This window comes from Papio anubis, chromosome 5 (genome assembly GCF_008728515.1).
Source record: "Papio anubis isolate 15944 chromosome 5, Panubis1.0, whole genome shotgun sequence".
In the NCBI taxonomy this organism is placed as follows: Eukaryota; Metazoa; Chordata; class Mammalia; order Primates; family Cercopithecidae; genus Papio; species Papio anubis.
In genome coordinates this window covers 62,877,096-62,888,546 of record NC_044980.1, presented here as the reverse complement: position 1 = coordinate 62,888,546, position 11,451 = coordinate 62,877,096, and the positions used below count along the sequence as shown (strand labels likewise).

The 11,451-nt window shown below is 38.2% G+C and overlaps 1 non-coding gene across 1 annotated transcript; it reads left to right on the top strand.

Moving 5' to 3' along the window:
• The first annotated feature begins 10,640 nt into the window (after window positions 1–10,640).
• On the top strand, window positions 10,641–10,747 carry LOC116275064. The gene has a single exon (XR_004184036.1). It is a non-coding gene; the product is annotated as a U6 spliceosomal RNA (small nuclear RNA).
• The last annotated feature ends 704 nt before the right edge of the window (window positions 10,748–11,451 follow it).

The window sequence follows — 11,451 nt, the reverse complement described above, 5'->3', positions numbered from 1 at the left end:
TAGGGCATGAACACCTCTGGAACAAGAGATTTCTTCAGCTGTGGCATGACCTATAGTTCTCAAGCTGAAAGATTATTTTCTAAGCCATTAATAACAAAAAACGTATTTCTATCTGCCATGCCAGAAGAAAAACAAAATTATCTTTCTATTCTCTTTACACAAAATACTATTATAAAGTTCTGGCTATTTGAGGAGCGGTCAAAGAGGATGAAGTCAAAAAAAGTAGAGAAAAGAAGTGTTATATAGGTGGGTCAAACAGTGAAGTTATAATAGTAATAATAATTCTTAATACTAATGGTAATGATGCTATTTTTCTGGATGCTTTTTAAAGTCTGTAATATGTTATGGTTTCTTCTCTTATTCTAAGTAGATATTTAGTCTTGGGCTTAATTTCATATTCTTTTTCATAAAGAGGGCTCCATATTTTATAAGCTTTGCAATAACCTGGATCTACCCTTGACCGAGTTCCTTTTCTTGAAGAGTGGGGCAGGAATCACTAAAATCACAAGAAACCAATTCTTACAACTTTCCTTTGCTCCATTAAATCCTTACCCTCTCCTACTTGATCTTGAGTCTATTATAAAAGTTTAGAAGATTCAAATGCCAATAAGGAGTGTTCAAAATATCTAAATCCATCAGACTTGCCCAACCTGATCTCATTGAAAAAGCAAAGCAGTACCTCTGTCTTCCTAATTTGGAAGAAGACAGGTTTGCCTGGATCAGTTTTTGGAAGGGAATTACTTTAGAAATGATGATCTCCAAAAAAAAAAAAAATTGAAGAGCATATCATTTCGTTTGTATATTTCTTTTGAAATTAGTTATTAATATAGAGGCAGTCACTTTTGAATGTCTTGTACCGTATACCAACCTGTATTTTCCATCTTTTCAGGAGGGAATGGCAAGGCTGAGAGCCAGCAAAGGGCAAAGAAATGACTGCCCATTTTGTTGCAACACCAAAAAACTCTTGATTTATCAGTGCATTTGGCATACTCTTTTTCGGTGGGGTGGGGAGGTGGTGATGGGCTGGTGGAAATAAAGACTTGTAAATTTTATAAATGCAAGTCCTCTAAAGTAGGCCAATTGGTCAGCTGCAAACTTGGCAGCATCGTGAAGCATGTGTGCTGGGCAGCTTCGGAACACGATGTTCTGTTTCACTTCTGAGAGCAGGGGAAAATGGAATAAGGGCTCAACCCAGGACAGAGAGCGAGAGAGAGCTCAGCAGGGACATGCGAAAGGGCCCAAAGACAAAGGAAACACTAAAGAATAAAAGCCCAACATCATTAGACTGCTGACCACAACATTGAAAAAAGAGAGAGAGAAAGAATGTAAAAGCATCTGAGAGAGGTGCTGTGGTTCTGATGCTTGCTGAAGCTAAATTCTGGAAAACTCAGAGCAGTTGTGTGATTGATGATTAAAAGTAATAACTCAGTGTTTTATGTAAGAGTAATGATGAAATTTTGTAAAAGTTCTTGGAAATAATGCTAAATTTTATTGAGTCTATAAACCTTGAACCATTAAAAAAAGTGTGGCATAAAGGAAAAAAAAAGTTTCAAGAACAGACTCCTATAGCTCAAATTTAAAACGAACTTGCTAGGGCTTTTTTTTTTTTCCCACCTAAATTTACATTTCATATTGTTTTAATAAATATTTGGCTACTAAATAATAATATATAATTTATAAAAATAACAAAGTATTTGGCATATTTGAGTAGTCACCCTTCTCAGATATTTTCAAATGATTTATGAGTAAATAAACTAAAAAAGTGCAAAAAGTATGGACTTGCATTAACAGTTCAACAAAAGCAGGTGCTAATAGTAAATTATACTTTAATTCATAAAACATTTTGTTTAATGGTACCAACTGCTCATATCTTGAGATATGTTTTTTCTTTTAATTAAGTGATTTTGAATTATGTCATGGTGACATTCTATTAGAATCATTTATAACTGATAGCATGTAATGAATAACCTCACATATATTTGTCTTCAAATATCTGGTGTTATCATAAACTTGAAAGGACAGAGATCAAGCAAGTGATAATTGCTTAATTCCATATGTACACTGTTATTTAAACATATTAACTTAAAAATAATTCTTAAGGAATATCTCCATCTTGATTTATTGCACAGAAGTTCAAGTATAAATGCAAAAATGGTTATTACTTAGTGGCACCTCTTCTTCCTCCATGTATATGCCAAAAGAGAAAGACAAAAGAAAAAAAGAAGCCACCTATTTATTCGTGTAAAAAAGAGACTATGGTGGCCAAAAGACTCAGCTGGTCTTTGTAAAGGAGTTTATAGCTTTCAGCTGAAATCTCTAAGTGAGAATTCTCATTCCCAGCTGCTGGCTCCCTGGGAGCTCTCGGTGGCCTCTGACCTCATTTCCATGGAGACAGAGGTGGGAAGGGTAAAAAATAAGTTAAGGGGGAAACTTTTCTTAAGGCAGTATTTTCAAATCCCCACTTCTCCAATACTGACGACTGTCCAAGTTAAAAGTGGCCACACATCACTATTTGAAATCACTTTCAGTTTTTCAAGGGCGAATGACTAAAAATGAGGTATTTGATTGTAAATATGCATTTGCAGAAATAAAAGAAAATACCTGCCCTATTTGATACTGTTTAATTGAAGCTCTAAATGAAGGCAAAATGGCTGCTAACATTCAACAATGGAGAGAGAATTCTAGCATGTTTCGGGGTCTGGTTTGTGGCCGAGTGCTGTGAATAGTGTATGTCGGAGTTCTGCAGACCTCTGTACCTGTGGGGGTTGATGCTCCCTTAAACATCAGAAAAGTGGGATCTTTGTTAGGAGAACTTAAAAAGGGATGATTCTCCTCACATATCAATTATTCCATCCCCTTGCCTATCAGCCTTTGTTCCCGACCATTTAACTGAAGCTAATAAAAGTTATCACAACACTACAATTACTGCTACACTTGGCTACCAGCAGCCATTTTTTTTTTTTTTTTTAGTTATTACTGCATTCCCGCTACTGTATGATGTGTTTTCTCACTTTACTGTAGTCTCTTAAAAAAACCCTTTTTATCTGGGAACAATTCAAATATACACAAAAGCAGAGAAAATCAAGTGTTGAGCCCCGTGTACCCATCACTTTCTCATGGCAATCATCAATTCATGATCACTTCTGTTTTATTCACATCTCCACCCATTGTTACCTTTACTTTATTTTTTGAAGCAAATCTTATACATTTTTATCCACGAATATTTTAGTTTGTATTTATAGAATATAGGACTCATTAAAGCTAAACACAATAGGCCGGGCACAGTGGCTGAAGCCTGTAATGTCAGCATTTTGGAAGGCCGAGGCGGGCGGATCCTTTGAGCCCAGGAGTTGGAGCAATGTGGCAGAACTCCATCTCTACCAAAAGAAAAAAAAAAAAAAAGCCAGGGTGTGGTGGCACATGCCTGTAGTCCCAGTTACTCGGGAGGCTGAAGTGGGAGAATTGCTTTAGCCCAGGAGGCAGAGGTTGCAGTGAGCGTAGCGATTACACCACTGCACCCTGGCCTGGGCAACAGAGTGAGACTCTTTCTCTAAAAAATAAAAATAAACTCAGTATGATTATCACACCTAAAAAATCAAGAATTTCCTAATATCAACAAATATCAAGTTAGTGAGTCTGCTTTCTGAATTATTATTGTTGTTGTTATATTACTATTATTCACATTTTACAAATACAAAAACCGAGGGAAAGATAAGTTTAAAATCCTGCACAATATCTCACAGAAGATATGTAGGCAAGCCTGGGTTAAAATCCAAACACAGGCCGGGCACGGTGGCTCATGCCTGTAATCCCAGCACTTTGGGAGGCCAAGACAGGAGGATCACAAGGTCAGGAGTTCAAGACCAGCCTGGCCAATATGGTGAAACCCCGTCTCTACTAAAAATACAAAAATGAGCCGAGCGTGGTGGCAGGCACCTGTAGTCCCAGCTACGCAGGAGGCTGAGGCAGGAGAATCACTTGAACCTGGGAGGCAGAGATTGCAGTCATCTGAGATCGTACCACTGTACTCCAGCCTGGGCTACAGAGCAAGACTTCGTGTAAAAAAAAAAAAAAATCCAGATATAGCTGAATACAAAGCCTGTGTTTAGTTGGGTAAGTAAGCTCCCAAAGTCACAAGGGTAACAGTCATAAAATAACGATAGCTAACTTTTTTTGTACTGAGGATGACTAAACTTTGTTCTAACTCCTTCTTTTAACTCATTTGATTTTCACTATAACCCTTTGAGGTAGGTGCTATTATTCCCATTTTACAGATGAGGAAATGAAGGAACACAGGAATCAGGCAATAGCTAGCAAGCGCTGCCTCCAGTCAGGGGCACATTCAGTCACTTTATTCACTGGCTTTTCTTCTTATATATCTTCATAGCTATGAATCTATGCATGTAAATATCTACTTATTTGAATAGATAATATATTCTCATGGTTCAAAACTCAAGAGGTTCAAAATGGTACACATGGAAAAATCTGTGTTACCTCTGTCCCAGCCATCCAGTTTCTATCCCCAGAGGCATCAATATTTTCAGTTTCCTGGGTATCCTTTTGTAGATATCTTGTGCACATACAGGTAAATTCATATCCTTCTCCTCCTTTTTTTTTTTTTCGATACAGAATCTTGCTTTGGCATCCTGGCTGGAGTGCAGTGGCACAATCTCAGCTCACTGCAACCTCTGCCTTCCAGGTTCAAGCGATTCTCCTGCCTCAGCTTTCCAAGTAGCTGAGATTACTGGCACTCACCATCACGCCTGGCTAATTTTTGTATTTTTAGTAGAGACAGGGTTTCACCAGGGCAACAGAGCGAGACCCTGTAATGATTTTTAAAAAAAGGAGTCTTGAACTCCTGACCTCAAGCAATCCACCTGCCTTGGCCTCCCAAAGTGCTGGGATTGCAGGCGTGAGCCACCACTCCCAGCGTCCTCCTATTTTTACATGGAAGGCAGCATACTAGACCAAGGTTCTGCATTTACGGTTTTTCACTTAGCATATTTTGGAACTTCATCACTCTCTTTTACACAGACTCCATGCTACTCCAATGTGCCCATTCATGTTGGCAAGTAAACCCAGGTCTGAGTTTCTAAGTCTTTAAATTTTAACTGCCATGTAAATATTTAATGTTGAATTGGAACTTCCATGTTTTCCCAGCTCAGACTTTGAGCCTGCCTAAACCTCTTTAAAATCAATTCATTCTGCTATCATTGCTTCAAACAATGGCCTGAAACTTACTCTAAAAGCAAAGCACATTGCCTCATGTTCCCTGAGATCCTAGCAAAGTTTTATCTAAAAATAATCCAATGTTAGGCCGGGCGCAGTGGCTCACGCCTGTAATCCCAACACTTTGGGAGGCCGATGTGGGTGGATCACGAGGTCAGGAGATCAAGACCAATCCTGGCTAACACGGTGAAAACCCGTGTCTACTAAAAATACAAAAAATTAGCCGGGCATGGTGGTGGCGGGCGCTTGTAGTCCCAGCTACTCTGAAGGCTGAGGCAAGAGAATGGCGTGAACCCGGGAGGCGGAGCTTGCAGTGAGCCGAGATCGCACCACTGCACTCCAGCCTGGGCGACAGAGCAAGACTCCCTCTCAAAACAACAACAACAACAAAACAAAACAAAAAAAAGAAATCATGTGTCAGGAGAAATGCTATTTAGCATTAAAACATCATAGGCTTCGTATACTCTGCAGATGAGAAGCATTAATTAAATTTAGACTTTTGAAAATTAAATATGCAGGTTAAAATTTTTAGGGTAACCACAAAAACTACAGTGGAAAAAATGGAATGAAGAAAAACTAAATCTGAAACAACCCAAATAAGTAAAAACAGGGAAAAGCAAAACAAAACAAAAAAATCGACCGGGCGTGGTGACTGATGCCTATAATCCCAGCACTTTGGGAGGCTGAGGCGGGTGGATCACCCGAGGTCAGGAGTTCGAGAGCAGCCTGGCCAATATGACGAAGGCTTGTCTCTATTAAAAATACAAAAATTAGCCGAGCATAGTGGCACATGCCTATAGTCCCAGCTACTCGGGAGGCTGAGGTAGGAGAATCACTTGAACCCGGGAGACAGAGGTTGCAGTGAGCCAAGATCATGCCACCGCACTCCAGCCTGGGTGACAGAGCAAGACTCTGTCTCAAAAAAAAAAAAAAAAGAAAAAGAAAAAAGTAAAGAAAGAAAGAAAAAGAAAAATCGGAGTATATAGATGTGAAAGTGAGATGGTAGAAATGAATTAAAAGGTAGGTGGACTAAAATTCGCAATTATGATACTATCAGATTGAACTTTTTTAAAAGGTAATTTACTATTTTACAAATGCCACGTTCAGCCAAAACTTAAGTGCAGAGAAAGATTTAAAGTCAAAAGATGGAAAACTAGACAATAAGGAGATATCCAAAGAAAGTTAGCAAGACTATTTTAGTATCAAAGTAGACTTTAAGCCTGAAAGCATTTACCAAATATACTGAAAGTTTTAATTAATCAGGAAGATATGACCACTCTAATTCATACAGTGCAATAATATGGCTTCAGAATATATAAAATAAATATGAAAAGAGCTACAAGGAGAAACTGACATGACAAATCCATTGTCACACTAGATCTGCAGTTCTCAAACTTCAGGGAGCATTCGAATAACCTTGATGGCTTGTTAAAACACAGATTGCAGCCAGGTGCGGTGGCTTTGAGAAGCTGAGGTGGGCAGATCACTTGAGGTCAGGAGTTTGAGACCAGCGTGGCCAACATGGTTAAGCCCTGTCTCTACTAAAAATACAAAAAAATAGCTAGATGTGGTAGTTCATGCCTGTAATCCCAGCTATTCAGGAAGCTGAGGCAGGAGAATTGCTTGAACCTTTGGGGCAGAGGTTGCAGTGAGCCAAGATGGTGCCCTGCACTCCAGCCTGGGTAACAGAGCAAGACTCCATCTCAAAGAAAAGCAAAAACCAAAAGAAAAAAAAAACAAAAAACACAGATTGCTGGGTCCTACCCTGAGAGTTTTTGAGTTTTGGATTCCTTAGGTTGAGCGGGGCCTGAGAATTCACATTCCCAGAATGTTCCCCCCTTGAGAACCAGTACTGCACAGAAGTCCTGCACATATGCACCAAGAAAGTTTATAGTATAGTATAGGAAGTATATATAAGAAAGTTTATAGAAGCATCGACCATCAGAGAAAACCATTGACAACAACCCATAATGGCAATCAACAACAGAAACAGTAAATAACTCATAGTATATTAAGACAATTGGACATTATATAGTAATGACAAAGAATGAACTACAGCTTTATGCATCACTATAGCTAATTATCACAATGTTTGAGCAAAAGAAGAAAATTTGAGAAAAATAAAGTTCCAGGGAAAATAAATTAAGACATTGTTTAGGGAATATCTGGTTATGATAAAACCATAAAGAAAAGCAAGAAAAGGAGTAACCCAAAATAGGATAGCAATTTTCTCTGTAGGGTGGGGTGAGAAGATGCAGTCGTGAAAAGTAATGTTCTATTTCTTAAGCTAGGAAGTGAGTTATTGGATGTTTGTTTTATTCTAAGTTGTAAGGATAAATGATGCATACTATTTGTATCTAAGGTAGACCTCTCAAAAATGCTAAAAGGTAATGAAACCAGATCATATATAGGAAGCAGCAATCACTTCCAATTGAAAAGGACAAAAGTAAGTTCCACAGGGAATTGGGTTTTGAGCTATTATCAAAAATTTGATAGGCAAAGCTCTGGAGGGAGAAGGGGAGAAAGAAATTTTTTTAACTTTGGCCAAATGGCATAATCAAATCATAAGTAGACCAGTCTGTCCAGAAAGAACTGTTCATATGGGATATGTCATTTTTTTTTTTTTTTTTTTGAGACAGAGTTTGGCACTGTTGTCCGGGCTGGAGTGTAATGGCTCCATCTCGGCTCACTACAACCTCCGCCTCCCGGGTTCGAGCGATTCTCCTGTCTCAGCCTTCTGAGTAGCTGGGATTATAGGTGCCCGCCACCACACCTGGATAATTTTTATATTTTTAATAGGGATGGGGTTTCATTATATTGGCCAGGCTGGTCTTGAACTCCTGATTTCATAATCTGCCCCGTCTTGGCCTCCCCAAGTGCTGGGATTATAGGCATGAGCCACAGTCCCTGGCCCAAATTCTTAATTCAATTAAGCATATATGAATTTTGAGAAGATAGGACACATTGCAGATACATTCTTACAGGAGGAGGTCAAAGAAAGTCTGATGTGTGGCTGCTCTCTGTCCCTGCACAGAAAAAAATCAAATAGTATATACAGTTTACCACAAATTTTTAGGCAAAAACCTGGTTATGTAGTCAGATCCATCTATGCGAAAAGTAAAACATCTTTGACTTACTTATTTATAATTTTTATTAGGTAATTTGAGGTAATATATGTGTGCATTTTTAACTTGATCACTCTATAAGGTTCACAAGGAAAAAGAATTAATCTTGTCCAAACTGCCCATTCTTGAGTTCCACTACCTAGAGGAGCTACTTTCAACTTTCAGGCTTTTCTGATTTTAAATTCCATTTTTGAAGAAACATACCTATATTGCTACTTCTTGATTTAGACGTGATTAGATTAGAATTAGATTTAGAATTAGAGTTAGATTTAGAAAATATTAGAATCTATTAGATTAGGATTTAGTTCTTTCATAACTACGATCCCTAGACTTTACTGCACACAATTACTTCTTCATCTTTATGTTCCCAACATAAATCTTTCACAATTTTTGGCCAAATCAGAGTACAGTATTTGCATTATTTTGATCATGTAAGTATTGTTCTCAGTTAAGCCATGTGGTACCCTGTGAACATATCTTTTTTCCTTGTATAACTTCTAAATTGTACAGGGGTTAATTGCTTCTTTTGTACTTATAATTTTCTGTTTACATAGCAATAAGTTATCCCCAAATTTTCCATTCAAGTGTCTAACATGCCCCTCAATATTGTCCAATTTAATCGGTAATTTCTATGTTCCAGTTTTCCCCACTTGAAGACATCCCTCTTGGGGTACTCCATCTTCTTATTACAATCTGGCTTACTGAAGACCTGTTATCCCCGGACTTCCTTGACTATCATCCTAGAAATTCTCATCACTTCTTTCTTCCGTGGGATACCATCTTCCTTGTTTCTCCTGTGTGCTTAGGGTGGGGCTTGTCATATGGTAGGCCTTTCTGTACACAAGGCCCATCTGGTTCTTTGTAGAATCCCAAAAGCCAGTTATCTTTAAGATTTATCTCTTGGGCTTATCAGCTTTCTCAGACAGAATCATTCCGTTGCCTGATGGTAGGGGTGTGCATAAAGACTGGCAGCCAACGTTTTGGAAAGGCCTTGGGGAAGGGGTGGGTTTACTCTTCAGTATGCAGATGTTTCCTTAATCACTCTGTTTTCAATAAAGAGCCTTACTTTCACCTTCAAATGTTCCAGGATTCTAAAAAATTGCCCTCTCCAGTCTAAATGGATGAAGGTTGAAAGTCCTATCATCAGATCATAAAACTACCAAGATTGTAAAAGAGGTCAATCAGTTAGGTTTTATAGTCAACAAATATTTATTGAGTGCCTAATTTGAACAAGGCATTGTGTTAGAAATTGAGAGAACGCATACTTCCTTACCAAATGCCTTGGAACTGGGATCTACTCTTTGAGACAAAAAAAAAAAAAAAAAAAAGAATCAAGTTTCTACAAATCCCAGAAGGTAGTGCTCACACACAAGGTTTTGAAACTCATTACTCCTAGAGGGTCTAGGCCAAATGTGGAAATGGTTTCAAAAAATATATAGGAAAGTACTTAATTGTCAGCTCCATTAAGACAAACTAAAATGTTGTAGAAATATTTCTAACCTCTGAGACTCTTGAAAAAGAGAGCAAACAGCTCTTTCAACAATTTCTTTTTTTTTTTTTTTTTGAGACTGAGTCTTGCTCTGTCACCCAGGCTGAAGTGCAGTGGCGTGATCTCAGCTCACTGCCACCTCCGCCTCCTGAGTTCATGTGATTCTCCTGCCTCAGCCTCCCAAATAGCTGGGATTACAGGCACCCACCACCACACCTGGCTAATTTTTGTATTTTTACAAAAATTATGTTGGCCAGGCTGGTCTCAAACTCCTGACCTCAAGTGATCCACCTGCCTCAGCTTCCCAAGTGCTGAGATTACAGGCATGAGTCACAGTGCCCAGCAGTCTTTGGACAGTTTTGATTGGTAGTGAGAGGTATGTTCCTGGAATGCTATGTGCAGTTCCTAGAATATACTAAATTCTACTTTGAAGAAGTGTATCTACTATTGTGCAAGTCTGTCAGCAGATATTTTCTATATTATTCAAGTTACGTGTGGAGCGGAATGATCTTCATACACCAGCGATTCTCAAAGTGTAGTCTTTGGGCCTCTGGGGATCCCCAAGGTCAAAACTAGTTCTTATAGTAATACTAAGACATCGTTTGCCTTAGTATTATTAATATTAGTATTATTAATAATAGCCTTTCTCATTGTGTTGATATTTACATCAATGGTGTTTGTGCTTTAGTGTAAACCATAACAGTAGCATAAAACTATGCCAGCAGATACTTCACCACAAGGCTCTTGCAGAAAAAAAAAAACAACAGTTTCACTGTTTCACTTAAGAATGTCTTTGAGTGCTGACTTCAGCAGCATATACACTGAAATTAAAATAATACAGAGAAAATTAGCACAGCCCCTATGCAAGGATGACATACACATCTGTGAAGCCTTCTATATTTTTAAAAAAGAATGTCTTTGAAACAGCATTAAAAAAACTTCTTAAATCTCAACCATTATGTACACTTTAAAACTATTCTGTATGACAAAATGGGAACTGCACAGAAAACGCTGTGCGCTGTGGCTGCATGCTGAAGTATGACAGTCGGTGTGAGGAGAAGTGCATGTTTAATTGTACGAGATACAAGCTGAAGAGCCGTTTTTCACAATACACATTGTTTTTTTTTTTACTTGAAAGAACAACTGACAGACAAATTATAGTTATTCCTACTTGAGTATTTGTCAGACATTTTCTCAAAAATTAATGAAGTGAGTCTGTCACTTCAAGGAAAACAACCAGCGGTATTTGTTGCCAGTGATAACATTTAAGCTTTCAAGTGAAAATTAGAATATCAGAAAATTCATATTCACCACTGTGGGCTCGACAACATCCTAATACTTAAGGCTTTGCTGATGAGATTGGTGATGTTAACAATTGTGATTTGGAAAAAAAAAAAAATGTTTTTAGAGAAGGGGTCTCACTATGTTGCCCAGGCTGGACTAGAACCCCTGGGCTCAAGCAATTCTCCCACATAAGCATCCCAAGTAGCAGGGACTACAGGTGAACCTGACTGTGTCCAGCTAACAATTGTAATTTTTTAAAATATTAAAATAATAATAATAACATTGATAACAAAACATGTCAAATTTGGGAAGAACAAGGTAACT